At 30.6% G+C, this 27,320-nt stretch overlaps 1 protein-coding gene and 1 long non-coding RNA gene across 2 annotated transcripts in view; one reads left to right on the top strand and one right to left on the bottom strand.

Annotated features, from left to right (window-relative positions):
* The window catches only part of LOC142319785 (facilitated glucose transporter protein 1-like), a 291,657-nt gene extending 281,580 nt beyond the window's left edge, over positions 1 to 10,077 (bottom strand). Inside the window, exon 1 of the mRNA XM_075357465.1 lies at positions 9,685 to 10,077. The gene's annotated coding sequence lies outside the window, so the exon portion shown is untranslated. The remainder of the gene's footprint in view (positions 1 to 9,684) is intronic.
* LOC142319786 (uncharacterized) overlaps positions 1 to 27,320 on the top strand; it is an 88,189-nt gene that overhangs the window by 1,973 nt on the left and 58,896 nt on the right. The window lies entirely within an intron of this gene.

The following is a 27,320-nucleotide window of genomic DNA, read 5'->3' as shown; positions in this document are numbered from 1 at the left end:
TTCGGAAAAGAATAATAACAAATAGAAATAGAGTTTCGAAAAACAATCGATAGGACTTTGAACTAGACGAAAAGAAAAAACCGAAGAACAGCTCCAAAAAATTTACAGATCACCAAAAACAAGCACTCTCGGAAAGAATGAAAAACTACTGAAAACAACGGAAAGAAGAACGTAAATGCAACAAGATCTAATCGAAAGAAGAAAAAACTATATACATTTTTTAAATTTATAATTATTTTTATTTTTTATTTTTTTTATTTTTTTTGTCTTCAGTCATTTGACTGGTTTGATGCAGCTCTCCAAGATTCCCTATCTAGTGCTAGTCGTTTCATTTCAGTATACCCTCTACATCCTACATCCCCAACAATTTGTTTTACATACTCCAAACGTGGCCTGCCTACACAATTTTTCCCTTCTACCTGTCCTTCCAAAATTAAAGCGACTATTTCAGGATGCCTTAGTATGTGGCCTATAAGTCTGTCTCTTCTTTTAACTATATTTTTCCAAATGCTTCTTTCTTCATCTATTTGCCGCAATACCTCTTCATTTGTCACTTTATCCATCCATCTGATTTTTAACATTCTCCTATAGCACCGCATTTCAAAAGCTTCTAATCTTTTCTTCTCAGATACTCCGATCGTCCAAGTTTCACTTCCATATAAAGCGACACTCCAAACATACGCTTTCAAAAATCTTTTCCTGACATTTAAATTAATTTTTGATGTAAACAAATTATATTTCTTACTGAAGGCTCGTTTAGCTTGTGCTATTCGGCATTTTATATCGCTCCTGCTTCGTCCATCTTTAGTAATTTTACTTCCCAAATAACAAAATTCTTCTACCTCCGTAATCTTTTCTCCTCCTATTTTCACATTCAGCGGTCCATCTTTGTTATTTCTACTACATTTCATTACTTTTGTTTTGTTCTTGTTTATTTTCACGCGTTAGTTCTTGCGTAGGACTTCATCTATGCCGTTCATTGTTTCTTCTAAATCCTTTTTACTCTCGGCTAGAATTACTATATCATCAGCAAATCGTAGCATCTTTATCTTTTCACCTTGTACTGTTACTCCGAATCTAAATTGTTCTTTAACATCATTAACTGCTAGTTCCATGTAAAGATTAAAAAGTAACGGCGATAGGGAACATCCTTGTCGGACTCCCTTTCTTATTAGGGCTTCTTTCTTATGTTCTTCAATTGTTATTGTTGCTGTTTGGTTCCTGTACATGTTAGCAATTGTTCTTCTATCTCTGTATTTGAACCCTAATTTTTTTAAAATGCTGAACATTTTATTCCAGTCTACGTTATCGAAAGCCTTTTCTAGGTCTATAAACGCCAAGTATGTCGGTTTGTTTTTCTTTAATCTTCCTTCTACTATTAATCTGAGGCCTAAAATTGCTTCCCTTGTCCCTATACTTTTCCTGAAACCAAATGGGTCTTCTCCTAACACTTCTTCCACTCTCCTCTCAATTCTTCTGTATAAAATTCTAGTTAAGATTTTTGATGCATGACTAGTTAAACTAATTGTTCTGTATTCTTCACATTTATCTGCCCCTGCTTTCTTTGGTATCATAACTATAACACTTTTTTTGAAGTCTGATGGAAATTCCCCATTTTCATAAATATTACACACCAGTTTGTATAATCTATCAATCGCTTCCTCACCTACACTGCGCAGTAATTCTACAGGTATTCCGTCTATTTCAGGAGCCTTTCTGCCATTTAAATATTTTAATGCTCTCTTAAATTCAGATCTCAGTATTGTTTCTCCCATTTCATCCTCCTCAACTTCCTCTATAACACCATTTTCTAATTCATTTCCTCCGTATAACTCTTCAATATATTCCACCCATCTATCGACTTTACCTTTCGTATTATATATTGGTGTACCATCTTTGTTTAACACATTTATATTTATATTTATAATATAAATATATTTTTATTTATATTGTTTTACATATTTTTATTTATAATATTGAAATAATATTATTAAAAAAAACTTCTTAATATATAAATACACAGTTTTTATTTTTACTTCCTTGTATGAAGTAAAGAAAGTATTGTGATCGCGAAAAATTTCGGTTTTCAAATTTCAACGGAAATATCCATTTTGATCATCCCTGAAACCATTTTGACTAGGTTCGGCGTGACGTCTGTATGTACTATGTATTTCGCATAACTCAAAAACGATTAGCCGTAGGATGTTGAGATTTTGGATTTAGGACTGTAATAACATCTAGTTGTGCACCTCCCTTTTTGATTACAATCGACTGGGCCGAAAGTGTCTAAAAAAGCCCAAAACCCAAACAAATTTGGATTTTGGCATTTTTTCTTAACTGCAGTAATAAGCCGTCAATGAGAGATTTTCAACGATATACCACAAGCGGTACTTAGTTTCACTGGTTCCAGAGTTATAACCAAATACAATTTTAATTAATGAAATATTTGAATCTTACAAGGGGAAGGCACATCGGTTCGAATCCGACTTAATTTCCTTTTTATAAGTTTTTTTTTTTAATTTATTTGTATTGATCTACTAATAATTATTAATCTGTGATTGTTAAAAACTTTTTATAATAAATACTAATTCAATAATAAAAAATAAATTAAAAAATTCTAAAGAATTGGAGGATCGTATCTTACTTTCAAATGAAATACGTTTAAATGAAGTGCAGCAATAAATGTATATATGTAATTTATTAGGCGCACAAGGAATTCATGTGGTATCCACATCAGATTTTTTATTCTATGTATTTATTTATGTAAATCTACTTTACAAGTATTTTTATTCTATATTATACTAGATGGTTTTTTTTTTTTAAAGAAAATGGTATACAATGTCTAAATTGTGGAAATCCCTCAACAACTTTAAAATCGTTCCAGATAGAATGCTGTATCTGGAACGATAAGGTGTCGGTCATCTACTTTACCTTTTGAAGAGAAATAAAAATTCAACCCCTTTTTGGGGGTGCCCCAAGGGGTTGTAACTCAAATATTTTAAATCTAAACACCCTTTTTGTGTTAAATCATTTTAAAGATCTTTTTAAGACGAGAAAAATGGTATAAATAATATAATTGATAAGATCTCTTTACCCAAAATGCGATGAGATAAATTTAGAATTTTGAAAATTACTAAATTTAGTAAATTCAAATAATAAAAAAAAATTAAACTTACTTAATAAAGAAATTTACTCTAATTTAATTAAAATCTATTTTAAGAATTAAATTTTTTAAATTTGTATTTTTAACACAAAAACCTTTTTTTGTATCAATTTAATGAGCAAATAAATTAAAATATTGACTCTTACTCACGCATATCAATTTGTTATTGATGGTTACTTACCGTTGTTCTAATAATGAAGCTTACTTCATTGTTGTGTATTATTCAATTTAGAGTGTTTCATTATTACAATGTTAGTTTCTTGGGAAAATTTATTGTGATCGGTTGTCTAATTGATTTGTCCACCTTTACCGCATTTTTAAGCAACTTTTTTTATTTACCTTTTTTGTAATTATTTTTTACCGAATTAATTTTTTCTGTGCTAACTGCTATCAACATGTCACTTAGTGAACAAGGCTTAACTCACTCGCTTTCAATGTTGAGGGGCTTTAGTCAAAGAGTTACGTCGTATAATGAATTTTGCGAGTAGTTTAGTGTGACATTTAATAATCGTAACCCTATTTCAAAAGATTCAATGTCAAAGACCGTGAAACGATTTGAAGAAATAGGGAATAATAATAATAGGGGAAAACCAGGGAAGTCTAAATAACACATCGTTAGAGATTATGCAAGATTTTATTGAGAATCCTCATTCCTCGACTCGTGCACCAGTACGAGAAGGTAAGTTCAGCGATTCGAATTTTAAAGAGTGAAAATTTCAAAGCCTTCAAAATTTGTCTGGTGCAAGAATTTAATCACTGTGATCGAATATTAGAGTTCTGCGAAATTATGATGAACAATATTTGGGCAAATCCTAATTTATTAAGCAACATATTTTTTCAGTGAAGAGACCACGTTTTCTTTAAATGGCTATGTAAATCACCATAATATTCGATACCGGACTGATATTAATCCACACTGGTATCGTGAGTCACATAAATAGTATCCTTTCTTTCTTTCTTTTTCCTGTTTAGCCTCCGGTAACTACCGTTTAGATAATTCTTCAGAGGATGATATGTATGAGAGTGTAAATGAAGTGTAGTCTTGTACATTCTCAGTTCGACCGTTCCTGAGATGTGTGGTTAATTGAAACCCAACCACCAAAAAACACCGGTATCCACGATCTAGTATTCAATTCCGTGTAAAAATAGCTGGCTTTACTAGGACTTGAACTCTGGAACTCTCGACTTCCAAATCAGCTGATTTGGGAAGACGCGTTCACCACTAGACCAACCCGGTGGGTTACATAAACAGTATCCAGTCAAAGTAAATGTACGGGCAGTTATTGTCGGTGGTCAATTGATAGGACCTATATTTATCGATGGAAATTTAAACGCAGTGAAATATGAGGCTTTACTTCTTGACTATCATTCCAAACATTCAAAACGTTGTTCTCCCCGACTTCCAAAACATTTGGTTTCAACAATATGGTTCCCCGCTTCATTTCGATTTCCAGATACCTGAAATTTTAAATGTATTTTTTCCTGGAAGATGGATTGGACGAAGAGGTCAAATAGAATGGCCAACGAGATCACCATCGGATTACTGTATACGGAGCACTTGAGAAGTATTGTTTATCATAATAAGCCAGAAGATATCGATGATTTACAAAAGAGAATTGGAGAATCAGCACAAAATAAGCAAATAAGAATAAGCAAATTTTATGCTTAATAAATATTTTTTATTTGTTTTTAAATGAAAAGAAAGAAATGTAGATTGGGGTTTAAAAACCTGAAGAAAAGGTGTCAGATGAATCGGTGGAATTTAGAGAAGCTTGAGGAAGAGGAGGTAAAGAAGATTTTTGAGGAGGACATCGCAAGAGGTCTGAGTAAAAAAGATAAGGTAGAAAATGTAGAAGAAGAATGGGAGAATGTTAAAAAGGAAATTCTTAAATCAGCAGAAGCAAACTTAGGCGGAATAAAGAGAACTGGTAGAAAACCTTGGGTTTCAGACGATATATTGCAGCTGATGGATGAACGTAGAAAATATAAGAATGCTAGTGATGAAGAAAGTAAAAGGAACTATCGGCAATTAAGAAATGCTATAAACAGGAAGTGCAAACTGGCGAAAGAAGAGTGGATTAAAGAAAAGTGTTCAGAAGTGGAAAGAGAAATGAACATTGGTAAAATAGACGGAGCATACAGGAAAGTTAAGGAAAATTTTGGGGTACATAAATTAAAATCTAATAATGTGTTAAACAAAGATGGTACACCTATATATAATACGAAAGGTAAAGTCGATAGATGGGTGGAATATATTGAAGAGTTATACGGAGGAAATGAATTAGAAAATGGTTTTATTGAGGAAGAAGAGGAAGTTGAGGAGGATGAAATGGGAGAAACAATACTGAGATCTGAATTTAAGAGAGCATTAAAAGATTTAAATGGCAGAAAGGCTCCTGGAATAGACGGAATACCTGTAGAATTACTGCGCAGTGCAGGTGAAGAAGCGATTCAAACTGGTGTGTAATATTTATGAAAATGGGGAATTTCCATCAGACTTCAAAAAAAGTGTTATAGTTATGATACCAAAGAAAGCAGGGGCAGATAAATGTGAAGAATACAGAACAATTAGTTTAACTAGTAATGCATCAAAACTCTTAACCAGAATTTTATACAGAAGAATTGAGAGGAGAGTGGAAGAAGTGTTAGGAGAAGACCAATTTGGTTTCAGGAAAAGTATAGGGACAAGGGAAGCAATTTTAGGCCTCAGATTAATAGTAGAAGGAAGATTAAAGAAAAACAAACCAACATACTTGGCGTTTATAGACCTAGAAAAGGCTTTCGATAACGTAGACTGGATTAAAATGTTCAGCATTTTAAAAAAATTAGGGTTCAAATACAGAGATAGAAGAACAATTGCTAACGTGTACAGGAACCAAACAGCAACAATAACAATTGAAGAACATAAGAAAGAAGCCCTAATAAGAAAGGGAGTCCGACAAGGATGTTCCCTATCTCCGTTACTTTTTAATCTTTACATGGAACTAGCAGTTAATGATGTTAAAGAACAATTTAGATTCGGAGTAACAGTACAAGGTGAAAAGATAAAGACGCTACGATTTGCTGATGATATAGTAATTCTAGCCGAGAATAAAAAGGATTTAGAAGAAACAATGAACGGCATAGATGAAGTCCTACGCAATAACTATCGCGTGAAAATAAACAAGAACAAAACAAAAGTAATGAAATGTAGTAGAAATAACAAAGATGGACCACTGAATGTGAAAATAGGAGGAGAAAAGATTACGGAGGTAGAAGAATTTTGTTATTTGGGAAGTAGCATTACTAAAGATGGACGAAGCAGGAGCGATATAAAATGCCGAATAGCACAAGCTAAACGAGCCTTCAGTAAGAAATATAATTTGTTTACATCAAAAATTAATTTAAATGTCAGGAAAAGATTTTTGAAAGTGTATGTTTGGAGTGTCGCTTTATATGGAAGTGAAACTTGGACAATCGGAGTATCTGAGAAGAAAAGATTAGAAGGTTTTGAAATGTGGTGCTGTAGGAGAATGTTAAAAATCAGATGGGTGGATAAAGTGACAAATGAAGAGGTGTTGCGGCAAATAGATGAAGAAAGAAGCATTTGGAAAAATATAGTTAAAAGAAGAGACAGACTTATAGGCCACATACTAAGGCATCCTGGAATAGTCGCTTTAATATTGGAAGGACAGGTAGAAGGAAAAAATTATGTAGGCAGGCCACGTTTGGAATATGTAAAACAAATTGTTAGGGAAGTAGGATGTAGAGGGTATACTGAAATGAAACGACTAGCACTAGATAGGGAATCTTGGAGAGATGCATCAAACCAGTCAAATGACTGAAGACAAAAAAAAAAAAAAAATTTTTAAATAAATTTATTCGATAATATCCATCTAATCAGATTTTTATAAATTAATTTATTTGCGATAACACTTCCTAAAATTACGAATGTAATTTTTTTCAAAAACCAAATTTTATCCCGCCACCATTTTGAGTACAGATATCGCACCAATTTTTTATCTATACCATTTTTTTTTTTTTTTTTTTGTCTAATAAAGACCTTTAAAATTACGATCACACAAAGGGTATTACCATTTAAAATATTTGAGTTACTACCCCTGGGCCACTCCTTAAGAAGGGGTTCAAATTCTATTTCTTGTCAAAAGGTAAAGTTGTTGACCGATACCTTATCCTGAAAGTTACAGTACTCTATCTGGAACGGTTTTAAAGTTGATGAAGGGTTTCCATACTTTTGACTATATTATCCGCCATTTTATTTTCTTCAAACTGATCTTATAATGACATTCTAAATATTAAGATGAAACTTTCCATACTAATCAAATGAATATTAAATCAAATGGATTTAATTAAAATCGGTTCAACCGTTTTAGGGTAACAGGGATACAAACATAATTATTCTACAAACATTACCTTCCGGTTAGTTTGGTAAAAATATTGCTATTTCATATCCGAGAAAATTTTTCTTCCTTGTACAAAGTAAAGGAAGTATTGTGATCGCGAAAGATTTCGGTTTTCAGATTTCAACGTAAATATCCATTTTAACCATCCCTGAATCCATTTTGACTAGTTATGGCGTGACAACCGTACGTACGTATGGATTTATCTCACATTACTCAAAAAATATTAGTCGTAGGATGTTGAAATTTGGGATTTAGAACTGTTGTAACATCTAGTTGTGCACTTCCCCTTTTGATTGCAATCGACTGAACTAAAAGTTTCGAAAAAAACTCAAAATCCAAAAACGAAAATTGCATTTTAGACTTTTTCTTGGCTGCAGTAATAAGCCCTCATTGACAGCTTTTCAACGATATATCATAAGTGGTACTTATTTTCATTGGTTCCAGAGTTATAAATAACTAAAATTTTAATTAATGAAATATTTGGATCTTATAAGGTGAAGGAACATCGGTTCGAATTCAACCTTATTTCTGTTTTTTTTTAACTTTTATTATTTTTTTTTTAATTTAAATATATTGATTTATTAATAATTATTAATCTGTGATTGTAAAAAGAGTTTTACAATAAATAGTAATTCAATAATAAAAATAAAAAAATAATATGAAAAAATATCAGAAGTTATTGATGAAATAAATTTTTATGTAATTTAATAGCGGTTCAAGGAAGTCATGTGGTGTCCTCATCAGATTTTTCTTTTCAAGGTTTTGATCATTTTATAAAACTTTAAAAAATATTCCGTACTTAAAACGGTTTTTTTTAATAGCTTTTAAAACGTTTTAATTCGCTTTTATATAAAAGTTGATTTTTTAAAATATTTTTATTGTATTTTGGAATTTGATGATCGGATTAATCTTAAGACAGTGGCATTAATTAAGCCCTAAATACACCAGTTAAATAATTATTTAGAAAACATTTTTTTTAAATTATATCTTTAACTAGGAATATATTTCAACCCTAATCTTCAAACTGTAGATATAATAATTAAATTAAACAACGATGAATTCACCATTCAGCTACCGAATATATTTTAGTTCTTTTAGTATATACGAATTTAATAGAAATAATTTTAAAATCTCTTTAATTTATATAAGTGTTTCATTATCATAGAGTGTTTGTGAATACAATATTTTATTTGTATTATTATTATTAAATAATATTTAAAAATGCATCATTTAGTACAATTCTATTTAATGAATCAGTTAACTTATGTCCTTTTTGACCTCAACCAACATATGAATTGCTACTGTATAATAATGAACTAAAATAAATGTTGATTACTGCTCTGAAAGAAAAAAATATCAAAAAAAACATACACACAAAACGTGCACTATCTTGCATAACGTTAAGTTTTTTTTTTAATAAATATTCGATTAATTTTATATAGAACTAATTGACACAAAAAGGAAATTAAAGCTTTAATAAAATACAAAAAACGTTTTGTATATTCACTAGTTGCTAAACAAATTATAGAATTACAATAAACACCCTATTCAAATTTGTAAATATGATTAAATAATAATAAAACGTTTATTTTAAACATGATAATTCAAAAGTTCATTTTATATTTAACATCTGAAAAAAATTATTGATAAGTTTTAAAACGTATTTACGTCAGAATATAAAATAAAAATTTGCTGTTTATAATAAATCAATAAAATGTTATTATAACTTTATTTTTATCTATTATATAAATAAATATTTTTAATGTTGATTTTAAAAAAATTCGTATGAAAACAGCTGAAATTCTAAAAAGAAAAAACTCTTGATAATTAAAGAAGACATCCAAATGTTTCAAATATTATGTTAATTTGTTTTTTTTTTTTTGTGATATTACAACAAGAATTGAATGTTATTAGAAAATATGTTTCACTTAATATTAAAACAGGTTTCAAAAAAACTTTTTATGAAAATAATGAATAAAAGTTTCTTGGTGACAAACTTAAAATCTTTTAAAGATACGTACCAAATATTATATAAATAATTGCGTTTTAAGAACCGCAACGTCATACATTACAGACATTAATTAATTATTTAAAATAAACTCTTTTTCATATACTTACCAAATTCTTTTAGCCAATATTCGTTATTATTATTATTTTTATTTATTTATAATAAATATGATACTGTCAGTGGAATTTGTTGAAACTTGTTGAATGATACTTTGAGTATGGAATTTGCAGTGCGCAATTCAGTTCTATAATCACGTTTTTACGACAATCAGAAACTTTAATTGATATCATTTGTTCACCATTTAATATTTAAATAATACGTTTTTCTTTTTATTAATAACTAATTATAAAAGTTTCCCAATTTAAAAAAAAAAATTAATAACCACTTTTTTTCTTAATACACTTCGAAATATTATTTTAATTTTATTAACTAACGCCAGAAAGTAAAAACCATTGAACGACGAGTTAACTGTTTCACAAGGCACGACTTAGTATGTACTGAAAAGATCTTGTACTAAAAATACGGCGTTTGGCGTCGTTCGGCTTCTCACAGTCTGTTCCACAAGTGTCGTCTGTTCGGGGGTCATTACTGACAAATGAAATGGTTTTTTATAACTCTGAGGATTCATTAAGAACAATTTGATGTAAATAACATTGGAATATTTATTATTATAACTATTGTTATTAGGAAAAGTTAATCTTACTACGAATAACATTTTTCATAAAAAATGTATAAATTATATTTATATGTGCATGCGCATCTATATACGAAATGCATTTACGTAGGTGTATACAACAGTTCATTAAACTTTCAAGTTATGAAAAAAAAAATTTTTCAAAGCTGCTTTGTAACAAAATTAAATCACCGAAATTTTTATTTTTAATTTGATTAGATTTAGAAAACTTATAGTATTATATTTAACAAATAATAATCTTACATTTTCTATAAATCAGAAAGAATGCCACTCGATATATTTTAAGATACAATACGTTAAACAAAGCAGTTACAAATAATAAAACGTAACCAAAGAGACAATAAATATAATTATTAAATAAGAAATAGTTCAAATTATTTCACAGAATTTAATCGTTTGATTATAAGAATGAATTAAAAACCTAATAAAGTTATTATGAAATGATAAATTTAGTTCATTGACATTTTAAATAGGCATGTAGATAATATGGATGTATGTATTCTTTGTATGTGTAAGTGTGCCCGCGCGCTCTCTCTCACGAACACACATTTGTTTTAATGTAACTACTATATATGGGCTATTTATAAATTTTCTACTGTGCATTCATATTATAATTACCGATTCAGGAATAGCTTTTTTTCTTTCTTTCCGTTATATAGTTTTGAAGGTAAATCTTAAATAGTACCTAGTAGTCCTTTCGCACACAAATAGCTGATAAATATGTTGACAAACAGTTAATTGATTTATCAGGATTGTGATTAAAAATGACTTTACATTATCGTGTAACAGTATCTCTATCTCTGATGGTTACCCGTATGACCTTCAAAAAAAGTCCAAGGTTATATGTGTGACTACATATTTCAATGTAAAATTTTCTGCTCTTTTCATTAGTGGGGATCAAAAATAGGTCTTTCCATTTAAAAGAATCGCGTTAACCTTGAAATAAGTTCAAGGTCAAATCAAAAATCACCATCAGGTGTCCCCCTTCTAATCTGAATAACTTTTGTTTAGGTCATTTTTTTATTATGTAATGCGCGTGTTTTACGAGAAAATCGCCTGTTGCGATTAAATTGAAACACCTATATATATATATATATATATATATATATATATATATATATATATGTCGGAGAATAAAGTACAGTGGAGTATCTTCCGACAAAACGATGAGAATATTCTTTAGAATATCTGTATTTTTAGTAGTTTTAAGAAATGTACTATTACTAGTAATGTTTTGTAAAATAAGGTTTAAATTGTTTTATTGCGGTAGGCTTAGGCCTAGGTAGGCACATGGTTGTCAACGTAGTCGGGATCCCAGGACGATAGGGGTATCATAAAATTAATAAAGAAAAGGAAATATGCAGTAGGTATATTATTTGAGAATATGGAGAAAGGGTAGTCTTGCTTTGGAACCCAGATCGAGCGGACGTCCTGGTGATCGCGAATTCGTTGTTTCCCTGAGCCTCGGTCTATCGCAAGTTGTTTTAATATTATTTGAATTCTAAATTAAATTAATCTTATATTATAATTCGTGTACTACTGAGTTATTGATAAGTGATAATTATCATTTGTAATTATTTCATTGTACGAGTTATCTACTCATTTTTATTAATTGAACTCTATTATAATCTTATATATTCTCCACTTGTAATGGTGAAGATGAGTGAAACACAAAACGTTGAATCCCTGACAAATCTCCTCGCCTCTCCGACATATATATATATATATATATATATATATATATATATATATATATATATATATATGTGTGTGTGTGTGTGTGTGTGTGTGTGTGTGTGTGTGTGTGTGTGTGTGCGTGTGTGTGTGTGTGTGTGTGTGTGTGTGTGTGTGTTTCAATTTATATATATGTACAATGTTATACAAAGAAAGAAAGAAATTCAGTGCGTTTTCCAAAAGTGGAAATAAAGAAAACGCTCATATAAACATGGATTAGGAATCACTTTGTTCTCAAGTTACAGCTTGCGAAAGATTTCACTCAAAATTTATTTTTCAAGAGTAAAATAAAGTCATACTGAAATTCATGGAACTTAAATTAAATGGTTTAATATACCTGAAAAATTGAATAAAACCTTCCAGAACTGTATTTCTAATACTTCTGAAAATTACTAAAAACAAAAAAAAAAAAAAAAAAAGTTGAGAAACATAATTTATTTTTAGATTTTACATAAAACTTCGTTAAATTGCCAGTAAATAAATAACATTTTACAAACAAAAAAAATCTCTAAAGAATTTAATTCTAATTAAATTTTAGTAAGTAACGTCGCCAACTGAAATTTGCTGGGAACGGCATAGCCGGGCCCAGTGTGGCCACTCGGGTGTTAGAGGCAGTGACCCTCCCCCCAGGGCCGATTTATGCTGGAAAAGCGGGTCCGGCCTTAGAAGGGCGGGTTAAGTAGAGGGAAAAAACCGCCAAAGTATACCGGTATCCATTATCTAGTATTCAAATCCGTATGAAAGTAACTAACATTTACTAGAATTTAACTGCTTTTACGATGACGAGTTAAAACTAACCAGCCTGGTGGGCAAGTAGACATAATTTTTGTTTACGGGTATTGTAATGCCGACACATATCGTGATTATCAAGGAAAGATTTAATAACAGAAGGATTTCAAAACTGAAAATCTTTTCTTCAATATGTCAGAATTTACCCAGAAATAGTTCTTTTTCCATCGTTTGTATTCCATTGAATGTTAAGAACAAGATCATGTCGATCAAAAACAGAATATAAGAAGGTTATCCAAAAAGTAACTTTGGATACTTTGGTCTAACTGTTGTTGGCAAAGGAGTCGAGGTAGCGGCCCCAACCTGATAGTCGTGACTCAGTACGCATCGAGCTGCACCATGTGAAGGACGGTAACGCGTCTTGATGATTTTACAAGCGTTTAAAATGCGTGCCATTACACAAAATCCTGCCGGTTGTGAATTGAGATTGGTTATTAGACATCTTTTGGTAAAAAACTACAAGCCGATTGAAATTTACCGGAAACTATAATGATGTATATGGGAAAGATGTAACGAGTGAAGGTTTATCATGAATTGGTATATCGTGTTTAAAAATGGCTGCTTAGATATTCACGATGAAAAACGATATGGCCAACCTAGTGTTCTGTCTGACGAATCGGTAGCAAAAGTTGATGAAAAGATCGGCGCTTTACCATTACAGAACTTTCATTACAATTTCCAAAAATTTAAGGTAGCCTTTTGCATGAAGTTGTGACAAAAGATAGGGTTACCGTAAGTTTTGTGCACGACGGGCTCTAAAATATCTTTCAGAACAGCAATTTTCTGAGAGAGAAAATGGATAATTTTTATTGAATTCGTGAAGCGTAGCGCTACGATAAATGCAGAGGTTTATGATGAGACCCTATAAAAAGATACTGAAAACAATCCAAAACAAGAGGCGCGGGATATTTACTCCTTAGATTTTCTTCATCCATAACAACGCATATCGCGCACGGCTCACCGTACTCAAGAACTTTTAGAAAAGTTTGGTTAGGAAATTTTCGATCATCCTGCGTAGTCTAGGTGTAGTATTACCATTAGTTTCCTCACTTAAAAAACGGGCTGGAAACTAAGTGCTTTGATGACGACGAGGGGCTTCAGGAAGGTATCACTGATTGGCTGAAAAACCGAGAGGCAGACGAATACAAAAACTCAACCACAGATATAAAAAGTTTTTCAATTTATTTGAGAAATACGTACAAAACCTCCTCTATGAATCATGAGACCTTGCCGTTGGTGAGGGGGCTTGAGTGCTCAGGGATACAGAGTAGCTGGACCGAAGGTGCAACCATATCGGAGAGGTATCTGTTGAGAGCCAGACTAAGGAATGATTCCTGAAAGAGGGCAGCAGCTCTTTCAGTAGTTGTTAGGGGCGTGAGTCAGGATGACTTAAACGGCCATATCAACATCACTCAGTCCTCTGAGTACTGCGCAGGTGAAAACAATGGAAAACTACAGCTGCTTTTTTTCCAAGAAAATGTAGCTCTCTGCATTTTCGAATAGCAATGATGGAGGCGCCTTTCTTGGTAAAATATTCCGGAGGTAAACTAGTCCCCCGTTCGGATCTCCGGGTGGGGACTACTAAGGAAGGGGTCACCAGAAAATTAAAAAATTAAAAAAAAATTAGGGTTCAAATACAGAGATAGAACAACAATTGCTAACATGTACAGGAACCAAACAGCAACAGTAACAATTGAAGAACATAAGAAACAAGCCGTAATAAGAAAGGGAGTCCGACAAGGATGTTCCCTATCGCCGTTACTTTTTAATCTTTACATGGAACTAGCAGTTAATGATGTTAAAGAACAATTTAGATTCGGAGTAACAGTACAAGGTGAAAAGGTAATGATGCTACGATTTGCTGATGATATAGTAATTCTAGCCGAGAGTAAAAAGGATTTAGAAGAATCAATGAACGGCATAGATGAAGTCCTACGCAAGAACTATCGCGTGAAAATAAACAAGAACAAAACAAAAGTAATGAAATGTAGTAGAAATAACAAAGATGGACCGCTGAATGTGAAAATAGGAGGAGAAAAGATTATGGAGGTAGAAGAATTTTGTTATTTGGGAAGTAGAATTACTAAAGATGGACGAAGCAAGAGCGACATAAAATGCCGAATAGCACAAGCGAAACGAGCCTTCAGTATGAAATATAATTTGTTTACATCAAAAATTAATTTAAATGTCAGGAAAAGATTTTTGAAAGTATATATTTGGAGCGTAGCTTTATATGGAAGTGAAACTTGGACGATCGGAGTGCACGAGAAGAAAAGATTAGAAGCTTTTAAAATGCGGTGCTATAGGAAAAGGTAAAAAATCAGATGGGTGGATAAAGTGATAAATGAAGAAGTGTTGCGGTAAATTGATGAAAAAAGAAGCATTTGGAAAAATGTAATTAAAAGAAAAGACAGACTTATAGGCCACATAATAAGGCATCCTGGAATAGTCGCTTTAATATTGGAGGGACAGGTAGATGGGAAAAATTGTGCAAGCACGCAACGTTTGGAATATGTAAAACAAGTTGTTAGGGATGTAGGATGTAGGGGGTATACCGAAATGAAACGACCGGTACTACGTAGAGAATCTTGGAGACCTACATCAGAACAATCAAGTGACTGAAGATAAAAAAAAGGATGTGTTTTCAAATTATATGTAATAAATGTTTTTTCCAGTAGTGTTTGTTTTTATAATACTAAAATGTAAGTTATTTCTGGATATCCCTCGTAGTTCGATAAGTTCAAGGTACCCCGGAACACAGTACTAGACGAATTTCAAATAGCACTGGTTTGTCACATACTTAGAAAAGAAAATCTCTACCCGTACCGTTTGCAAGAAATTCAAAATTTATTACTTACAGGCTTTCCGGTGCGATAAAAGTTTTTTTACTAACTAAATTAATGTAATTTCACAACTTACATAAAACAAATTTCGCTTGTACGGTTGGCAGACTGGTATAGCCGCAAGGCTTAACGCACCACGTACCGAGTCGACTGGGCGATCGAGTTCGAGACCCAGCGAGACCGAGTTACTTTGTTACACTTTAAATATTATTCATTTATTTAATTCTACCGTTCACCTGTGACGTCACAGCATTGCAAACGACTACAACAGCATTTTTTGGGGTGGGGATGCTATTTTGCAAAAGTTTTTTTGCAAATTTTTTTTAATAGTTAAAGAATGTGCGTATGAAAACTATGACCTTGATTAGGCGAAAGATAATGAGAGTGACCTTGCTCTACAGCCTCACCCGCTTGACCTTTTATATTGAAAATTTAATGGCATCAATGTCCCATATATATAAATTGTCTGAAAAGGTTTGATCAAAATCGGTCCAGTAGTTCTGGGGATATAAGGTGATTTAGAGGCCAACACCGAACACATAAACGTACATACGAACAATTAACGTCCGGTTTTTTTGGGTTCTGTAAGTGTCAAACGTCAAGATCCGGTGAAAAGCGGATATACCCAAATTGGACCGATCTTTCCCTTCTAGAGTTACAGCGCTATCTAGACGGGAAAGTAATAATAAATGAAAAATATTAAAATTTAAAATTAAAATTCTTGTATCGTTAGCATTACATTCGACAGAGCTTTCCTTAAAATCCAAATTACGAGTTTTATTTCATATAAACTATTTGATTAATTCTTAGAAAACAGACTAGGGTCAAATTAAACTGTTATTTTTTATCGCTATAAAAAAATAATTATAAATATATTCTTTTTTTTTTAAACCGTTTGTGTATTGCAGAATGTTACTAATTTCAAAGTGACATTTGACCGTTTGATAATGTAAATCGCTTTTCAATATTTTAAAACTAAAGCTATTTTATATTATATTTTTATCGGTTAATTAAAATTTCCTTACCATAAGTAGTATAGTGTTTTTAAGAAGCCCTCTATTTTCTAAATAAGTCCTTAACAAAAAACAAACTTTATAAATCTAACTTTTTTTCGTACTTTGTCTGTTTATATCTTACTTTGGTAAGATATATCAATTTTAATTTGTAACTCGCTTCAAGAAACTATAAACAAAAGCATTAAAACTACTATAATAGCAAGGAAAACTAATGAATATTATTATGAAATTAGTACAGCGTAGTACCGGTTGTAGGGACGTAATTAAAGCGTAGGAGATACTGCCGCCTCACAGAAACTACGAATGCTATTTTTGTAACTCACGTCTCATTGGTGTATCTGTTGACATTGTAGACGAGCCTCCTAAATAAATATCCGAGTGACCTTTACACGCGTTACAGAACAAATGTAGTTTATCAATAAAAAAAAACCAGCAATATGTTTTATTTTATTTTACATCATTATTAATATTATTACCGTTATTTTTTTTGTAATCCGAAAATTTACATCATTATAAAAAAAAATTTTATCGATTTAAATAAATGATAAAATGGTAAATTCTAATGTAATTAAAATAAAAGCTTATAAACACCAGACATATATTTTTTTTTTTAATAAAAATAAAAACGTAAATAAGTTTTCTATCTATTATTGACATATTGATTACATAAAAATTATATTTCAAATAGTTGTAAATTAACATAAGATAAGAAATGACCTTCACGTTAAAAAAACGTAGAGTGCCTTTAAAAAAAAATCTCCATAATTCTATTAACATTAAAATTTTTTAAAATATTAATTTTTTAAATATTAAATCTGCATTTATTTTCAAAACATGATTATATTAATTATTTTATTAATGGTAAAGCTTCAAAATGTAAAAACAACTTTTAGATAATGCGACAGTGGTCATGTAAACTAAATTCCTTGGTACAAAATAAATATAAAATTAAATCTCACCATAATTAGGCTAAGCCCGTAATAATGTGAGTCTTACTTTCTGGTTTCTATATTTTGCTATATATTTCTCTGCCGATGAGTTTGTAAATAATATTAATTTAAAAAAATATTAAAAAAACAAGATTCATCAGTATCGCGTTCAACGTATAAAAAAATTTGATATGGACACCACATGAATTCCTTGTACGCCTATTAAATTATATATTCACATTTTTTCTGCATTTTATTTAAATTTATTTCATTTGAAAGTGAGATACGATCCTCTTAATTTTTTCAATAAAGTGGCCAGTTACAAAATTGCATTGTGGTGGACACCACATTCCATCACATTTTTTGTGGTGTCCGTATCAGTATTTTATATTAGTTTATATATTAATTTTGTTTCACATCGCTCAATTAGTTATATGGTGTAAGTGCGAACGTGTCGAATCCGTAACCATACAGACATCGATTCAAATCAGACTTCATATACATATATTATTTTTAAATTAAATATATTGATTTATTAATAATTATTAACCTCTAAAAATATTTGAATTAAAATGAAAAGTACGTAAAATTTTAATTCACTAATAACTTTTTTCACATTTTTTTTTATTGTTATTATTTATTGTAAAAGTTTTTTAACAACCAAATGTTAATAAAAGGTTTAATCAATAGGTTGAGGTTAATTAATAAATCAATATATTTAAATTAAATAAAAAAAATAAAAAAAGAATAAAAGGAAGTCGAATTCGAACCGATGTGCCTTCTCCTTGTAAGATCCAAATATTTCATTAATTAAAATTTTATTTGGCTACAACTCTGGGGCCAATGAAAATAAGTTCCACTTATGATATATCGTTGAAAAGCTCTCAATCATAACTGCTTATTACTGGGCTTATTACTGCAATTAAGAAATAGTCCAAAATTCAAAGTTTCTTTGGATTTTGGACTTTTTAAGATACACCGTAGACAGGTTCGAATCCGACTGACTTCATATACATTTTTTTACTTTTTTTTTAAATTTAAATATACTGATATATTAACAATTACCTCTGTAAAACCTCCGTAAAAATTTCAATTAAAATGTAAAGTACATCAAATTTTATTTCATTAATAACTTCTGATATTTTTTCTCTTTTTATTATTATTATTGAATAATTATTATTAAACATTTATTGCGATCAGAGTTTAATAACTATTAATAAATCATTATATATTAAATTAAAAAAAAGTTAAAAAAAGGAGGTGAAATCGGATTCGAACCGATGTACCTTCTTGTAAGATCCAAATATTTCATTAATTAAAATGTTATTTGAATATAACTGGAACCGATGAAAATAAGCACCGCTTATGACATATCGTAGAAAAGCTCTCGATGAGAGCTTACTATTGCGGTTAAGAAAAAATCCAAAATTCAATTTTTTTTAGATTTTGGGCTTGTTTGGATACTTTTGGTCCAGTCGATTGCAATGAAAAGGGAATGTGCACAACTATATGTTACAACAGTGCTAAATCCAAAATTTCTACATCCTACGGCTAATCGTTTTTGAGTTATGCGAGATACATAGCACTTACGTACACATACATACGTACACGTACAGATGTCATGCCGAAACTAGTCAAAATGGATACTTCCGTTGGAGTCTGACAACCGAAATTTACTTCCGAAATACTTCCTTTGCTTCGTACAAGAAAGAAAAAATAAAAACACACGATTTATCTGTGTCGCGTTCAACGTACAAGGTGAAAAGATAAAGATGCTACGATTTGCTGATGATATAGTAATTCTAGCCGAGAGTAAAAAGGATTTAGAAGAAACAATGAACGGCATAGATGAAGTCCTACGCAAGAACTATCGCGTGAAAATAAACAAGAACAAAACAAAAGTAATGAAATGTAGTAGAAATAACAAAGATGGACCGCTGAATGTGAAAATAGGAGGAGAAAAGATTACGGAGGTAGAAGAATTTTGTTATTTGGGAAGTAACATTACTAAAGATGGACGAAGCAGGAGCGATATAAAATGCCGAATAGCACAAGCTAAACGAGCCTTCAGTAAGAAATATAATTTGTTTACATCAAAAATTAATTTAAATGTCAGGAAAAGATTTTTGAAAGTGTATGTTTGGAGTGTCGCTTTATATGGAAGTGAAACTTGGACGATCGGAGTATCTGAGAAGAAAAGAATAGAAGCTTTTGAAATGCGGTGCTATAGGAGAATGTTAAAAATCAGACGGGTGGATAAAGTGACAAATGAAGAGGTATTGCGGCAAATAGATGAAGAAAGAAGCATTTGGAAAAATATAGTTAAAAGAAGAGACAGACTTATAGGCCACATACTAAGGCATCCTGGAATAGTCGCTTTAATATTGGAAGGACAGGTAGAAGGGAAAAATTGTGTAGGCAGGCCACGTTTGGAGTATGTAAAACAAATTGTTGGGGATGTAGGATGTAGAGGGTATACTGAAATGAAACGACTAGCACTAGATAGGGAATCTTGGAGAGCTGCATCAAACCAGTCAAATGACTGAAGACAAAAAAAAAAATAAAAAAATTAAAAAAAAATAATTAAAATATATTTAAAAATAATTTTCAATACACCCTTTTGAATTGTGAATTATTTTGTAGTAATTTTTTATATTTAATGAATTATCGTACATTAATTCATCTGTTTATATTTAAATAACTGTTATTTTAATGAAAGAGGGAGCATCAACAGCTGTGGTCATTAGCCCGGGTGGAAATCGGCAGCGTATGAAAAGATGTCATGCCCGACCGGGATTCGAACCCGGGACCTTCGCATGAAATGTCGAGACGCTACCTACTCTGCCATGGAGATTGGCATTAAAATAATTAATATTATAATAATGTATTATATTCTTACTGGATTCTTTTGTGCACATAAAAATAATTTATTCTTAAAATCTGCACAAATTTTACAATAAAATAGCTGGATTAAACATAGAGAAATAAAATTTAGGGAAGATTTTTATTTCAAAACAATTTTTTTTTTTTATAAACCAACTAGACCCCAAACCGTCATTCAAATGGAAAGAATATGGTTAGGACACATCATTTTAAAGGGCAGTGAAAAAACTTCGAGTTACAACTCCAACCAAAATGGCTAGTAGCAACTATGTAATATTGACATTTGTAGACGTAGTATGATTATCCCTACACGTAAAAACCTATAAATTAGGAAAATAAATCATCATTTAAAAAAAATAAGCATAAAATCAGTAAACCATGAATATTTTTGGGACAATTTTAGAGATTTGTGGCATAAACCATAGATTTATATTAATTACCACAGAAAGAGTTATTTAATGAATTAGTTTTTTAATGAATTATTTTATGTTTTTCACAGCCTGTTTAATATCTCTTAAACAGTTGTCAATAGTGAAACAGTAAAAAATAAAATTTTAAAATACTCGTACATCAAAACAAATCTATTTTCAGTATAAGACTCTTACTGTGGATTACATTTAAAACTAGCAGTGAAAAATATTAAATGGTCAGAATTTTGCTTAGGATTTTCATACCTTGAAGATGTTTTACATCAGAAGTTTTGTTTTTCAAGGCTCTTTAAAATTTTGTCACATAAGAGTAGCCTTTCCATTTAAAATTTATATATATATATATATATATATCAATGAGCTACCATCAATGATTAACAAAATTATCAGGTATTTATTTATGGAAATGATAAAACACTTGTAAACTGCTAATTATATAATACAGATAAAATATTTTTTTTAGATACAGATAAAGTTATTATTATTCAGCATATTAATCAGTGAATTTTAATAATAAATGAAAATAAATCTAATTTCATTTAAGCTATAAAAAGAAAATATAACAAACAAGAAAACAATATTCATGTTAGTATACGTTGATCGTAGTAAGGGGTGATTCAAAAAGGACTTCACAACCAAAAAGGCATACAAAAATTCATTTAAATAACTTACAGATACTGTTGAGGTCTCATTTCACAACAAAGCACATCAAGTTTTGACTCATGTAGTTCTCATTAGTACACCAAATCAGCTGATTTGCAAGTCGAGAGTTCCAGCGTTCAAGTCCTAGTAAAGTAAGTAAGTTATTTTTACACGGATTGGAATACTAGATCGTGGATACCGCTGTTCTTTGGTGGTTGGGTTTCAATTAACCACACATCTCAGGAACGGTCAAACTGAGACTGTACAAGACTACACTTCATTTACACTCATACATATCATCCTCATTCATCCTCTGAAGTATTATCTGAACGGTAATTACCGGAGGCTAAACAGGAAAAAGAAAAGAGTTCATTAGTACTGAATTCAGTCACCAGCGCTGCACCAGTGTTGTTAAAAATGGATACACTTACTGGTGCGAAACGTGCTCGCTAAGCGTGTTGGTTTTACGATTTGCAGTCAATAACTGCAGTTCAACATAATTTTCGTAGAGAGTACGGTGGGAGGCATTTATTAGACATACAGTTTACTTGGCACCAAACCTTCGTTTAAACAGGTTGTTCTATTAAACATACAAAATAACCAGGACGCCCACGCATTCCTTAGGCTGCTGTGGAACAGCTGAGAGAAAGCTCTGCAGATAGTCCAAAGAAATCAACTCGACGTGCGTCACGTGAGACTGGCATTCAAGAAACAACTGTTTGGTGCGTATTACGTAAACGAGTGCACTTGAAGTCGTACAAACTAACAATGGTTTGGTTACTCATGTAACATACTGTTACTGTTGGTTACTCATACTGAGTCGAGTTTGGATACTCATACTGTGAGGACGTCTTATTATTGCTCCGCGTTTTGTCGCTTTTTTGATAGATTTTTTCGGTATTTTCATTGATTTGTTAATTGGATGTTAAAGTATTATGGTTAATGGACTAGATCTGAAAATTTCAAGAGTTTTGGACACGGAATTACTTTTTTATTAGTGTTTTTTAGCTTTCAAACTATTCAGTGAATTAAAATAGCTATAATTTACTTTTTATAAGGGGTTGAAGTGATTTAAGTTATCAATAGGGAAGAAGTATAAACTGAGTTTACATGCGATTCAGAAGAGTGAGTAGAAGATACTTTTTTAGAGTGTTTCATTATATACTATTGAGGTTATAATAGTATAATATTATAATATTTCTAAGCGAAACTTTTCTAAGTTAATACACAGGCTCATACATGCGTGTTTATTGTAGTAAACAAGGACTTGTAATTAATCTCTCGTATTACCGTCGTACTAGTAGAGATTTTTTCTAAGTCCTCCTGGCTGTTTTAATAGGGAATTACATTTCTACTAATATCTCGAGAACTACCCACTCGATTTCCTTCCTACCTGGACATAAATTCGTCCCAAAACCTTCCCTAACCCCCTACCCCCACCCCAAATTTTTTGACCCCATTTTCGGTCACATACATTTTTCTTACCCCCTCAAATAATTTTTTTGGGGCCAAGTAAAAAAATTAACACATAATTATAACACAAAAAACTTATGTTTTACGGGAAGAAGTTCATGTGACATTGTTAAATGTTAGCTATCATTTATGTAAAATCAAAATTCATGGAGAAATTACCGTACAATATCAATAGCTACGATGGTACAAAAATGTTTATAAAATGACTAAAACAATTTTTAACAAAAAAATATTTCATTCCATTCATAAATTCATCTTTCACTAATCATAAATAAGTTAGATAGTTATATGAAAGTTTAGGAATAGAATTAAAATTTAATTTTTGATCTGTCACAGAATCATCACGGAAGAAAAGATGATAAAAAAAAACACAAGAAAGAAAAGAAAAAATTCAGCTTACCTGGTATTTAAAAATCTGTCTGCTGAAAAGTAATAATACTTACTGAATTACAATTTCACAAATTAATCATACAGTCATAATAAATTATAAAAGGAAGCACAAAATTAAAAAAGAAAGTCTAAAAGAAATTAGAGAAGATTACATTGGCTATTGAATATCCAAAGTCCACAGCTTCTCAGTTATCTTTAGATAATTATTATGAAATGACAAATTTGTTTCCTAATGAACAGAACACTAAAACTGTTTACAAATATTTTTAAATATAACTTTTTCATTCTTATCTGCACGCTTTATACTTTTCTTCAACGGTAATTTTTGAGCAAGTAGTTAAATTCATTTAACCATAAACTGTGATAACAACACTTCCTTTAATAATAAGCATACAAAATCTTTTAACGGGTAAGATTTCTTGCTAGCATTATTAGTAAGATAATGCTAGGAATAAGACAACTGAAAGTAAAGCAGAAATATGTCGGCAGATTAAGAGAGAACAAGGGGAAAACTAGCAAGGATATCAGGAATAGATGCTAATCTGCCCTAAAAAAATATAAATAGAAATCATGTTTCCAAAGTATATATAAGAAATATGAGCTGTGACAACAGCAATAGGCAGTTGATGAAAAAGATAGGAGACAAAGATTTTGAGAAGTATCTTTCTTCAGTACTGTAAGATTTGGTGATGAATGGGGCATACAAACTGATCTGGAGCTAGAAGAAATGTATAGAGAGCAGGATATATTAATCACATTAAATATAAAGTTGGATAAGTTATTTACAAATAATACTAGAAAGTAGAGCAATGTTTAATGAGAAAACTGAAGAGAGAAAAGTGAGAAGCAGACCTAGAACAAGATGGCTAGGAATTAAAATTGGTAAATAAATCTTTTTATCTTTTATTCACATCAGTACATAATGATACGTATAGATCACATCTTTATAAGATAAATCTTTGTAAATATAAAAAACAGATGTTATTAAAATTCATATTAGTAATAATTGCATTCACATGAAATATTGTTAAGGTAAATACATTAAATATAAAAAATTACTACAAAATAATTCTCAATTCAGAAGGCAGTATTGAAAATTATTTTGAGCACATATTTATGAAAATGTTGAACAGATGCAGAAAAATCAGGTTTTAATTATTCCTATGTATTATTTTTTTTTTTAAGTTACTATTACCTAAAAATTCATCAATAAAGTAATATTATTTCTATTAAAATAAATCTTCTAATTGTTTTTTTAAATAAATTGATAGGAAGATTTTTCAAAATGGTTTAATAATTTATTAAAAATACCAATAGAAGAAAAATCAGGCCCTTTTTCACAAGCCAAACTTTGGCTTATACAAAAATTGTTCATTGTCTGTTTTTGTAGGAGTAAATATGGTTATTTTTTAAAAAGAAGTAACTATTCTTTTTATCAAATATTGCACATCCTGACCTCTTAGGGGAAGACACTCACCGTGAGACAGTTGCAGTTGCCACGTACCTATGACATATGAAGTCATCTTCAAAACCACAGCAAAAAGCATCTCTCAGCCTTTTGCCTCTGTTGCCACTGTTGCCTCAGTGTATGTGCAACAAAGATTGCGCATACATAAATATAAAATATAAATGCTCATTTAATTTAACATATTTAATTTTCTAAATATTTGTTCAGATGATTCATATTTACGAGTGACAGATAGTGATCTGACAGCCCACTTCTATATCTTAAAAACGAGTTAAAAATTTGAGGGATTTCCAAGTGATGACTTTATACATTAAACAGGAATTGTACATAGATGTAATAAATAATTAATAACGAAGAAAAGCTTAGTGTTTTATAAGGCAATTCAAAACAAAGCAATATGATTTTGAGGAGAGAAAATTGATGGTAGGAATTTTAGAGAAGATATGGTGGAAAATAAATTTTGTTTTTTATTACATCCCTCTTTGATGATTTCAGTATTCTGTATAATGGTTTAATGGAGGAATGAAATGAATTATTAAAAAATTATTGCATTTGCTATTTATTTTATGGTTTATGCAACAATCATGATACATTGAAGGAAACAAATTAATTTGCTTACAAACCAATGGTTTTAGACAAGAATCCCAATTACCTACACCAAAATTTTACACTTATGACATCAGTTCATTCCAGAACCTAGAGTTTTACTTTACAGTTCATAATTTCAGTTTCAGCTAGTTGCTCGGACTTGGATTGTCTAGTAGTGAACTCATCATTGCAAATCAGCTGATTTTGAAGACAATAATTTTAAGGTTTAAATCCTAGTAACGGCTTTCATACAGATTTGAATACTAGCTCATGGATACCGCTGTTCTTTGGTGGTTGAGTCTCAATTACTCACACATCTTAGGAACGGTTAACCTGAGACTCTACAAGACTACACTTTGTTTATATTCATACATATCATCCTCTGAAGTAATTCATTCATTCTCTGAAGTAATTCTTCACAGTGGTTCCAGAGGCTAAACAGAAAAAAAAGAAAAACGCTACTTGCCTCTATATTTCAACTCCTAAATACAATATATATTCTCCATCAATTAGTATTTTTAAAATTGCATTAGTTGACCATATTTTTTACTAAGAGATAATAAACAAAAAATGAAAATTCCTCAGGCTTCTTAATACATTTTACTTCAGATTCTGAAATTTTTTATTCTTTATTTTAATTTTTCCATCTTATATTTGTTTCTTTTATCATTATCTTGTATTACACTTTTTGTTTTGTAACAATTATTTGGTAAAAATTTTATAATGAATTTAAATGTATATGTGATTTAGTTATATTGATGGAGATACTGAAAAAGATGTTTCAAAATCTAGGAACAAATAAAAAGTATCTAATATCATTCGCATCATATTGATCTTCCTACTCATCATACTAAGTAGAGAAATATACTGTCTCTACTCAATAAGGGTCTACTGTCTCCACTCAATATTGTTTACTACTAAAAAGAGATACATTAATCATCTGTACCAATCTTTTTATGGCTGTAATTCAAATGAATCACCTGATACAAGTGGCTCTAGCCAGAATTTCCTTTACTTTTACTTTCTTTTTAATTTAATTCTTTTTTTAATAATTTAGATTACTACAATCAAATCCAACAGTGAATAGAGTGATGCCTTATGAACTGAATATCAGTTACATTGAAGGGGACTTGGCATGATTGTATGGAATGATATATTTAGGTCAACAAAAAAACTTAACAGGAAATGACTTCACTCTTACTTTCCTATTAAACGAGAGATGTTAGTTGTTTCTCTTAAGAATGAATATGAGGTTTCCACAAGCAACTTGTTATTATCATACTAGGTCACCTATGACTTTTATGGTATGAATAAAAATTAATGAAAACTTCAAACTAATTTTTTTTTTAAATTATGGTTGAATAAAGTTGAAATATTAACGTTAATGCGACATAAATTATGTTGAAACATATGTATGAAACAATTCACTTTTTTCTGAAGAAATAAATTTTTATATAGAAAAAGTCTTTATAAAAATAATCTATTTTAGAAATAGTTTTACAATTTGTAGAAGAACTGTTTTAATTTATTTAACCATTTAAGTTGAATCTCAAGCTCACTTTATTACAATAATAAGATAACTATAAAAATAGATGATAATGTACATAAGCAACCAGTATCAGTTTTGTTAAACATTTCATGATAATCATACATAATTAGGAATACTTCAGTTATTCATCACTTTAATTGTATTCTATTTCACAAGAAAGTAATGCTCTACATCAGGGGTCTACAAACTTTTTAACCTAAGGGCCACACTGAGTTCTCCTCTGTCCCAAGGGCCTTTTTTTTTTAGGAGGTGGGAATGCATTTACTCCTGCTGATGGTCTTATCCAACCGCCACCAGCAGACTACCGACTGAAACCACCC

The sequence above is a fragment of the Lycorma delicatula genome, chromosome 2, assembly GCF_047948215.1.
Source record: "Lycorma delicatula isolate Av1 chromosome 2, ASM4794821v1, whole genome shotgun sequence".
Classification (NCBI taxonomy): Eukaryota; Metazoa; Arthropoda; class Insecta; order Hemiptera; family Fulgoridae; genus Lycorma; species Lycorma delicatula.
The sequence above is the reverse complement of the archived record's forward strand: the minus strand, read 5'-3'. Positions and strand labels throughout refer to the sequence as shown.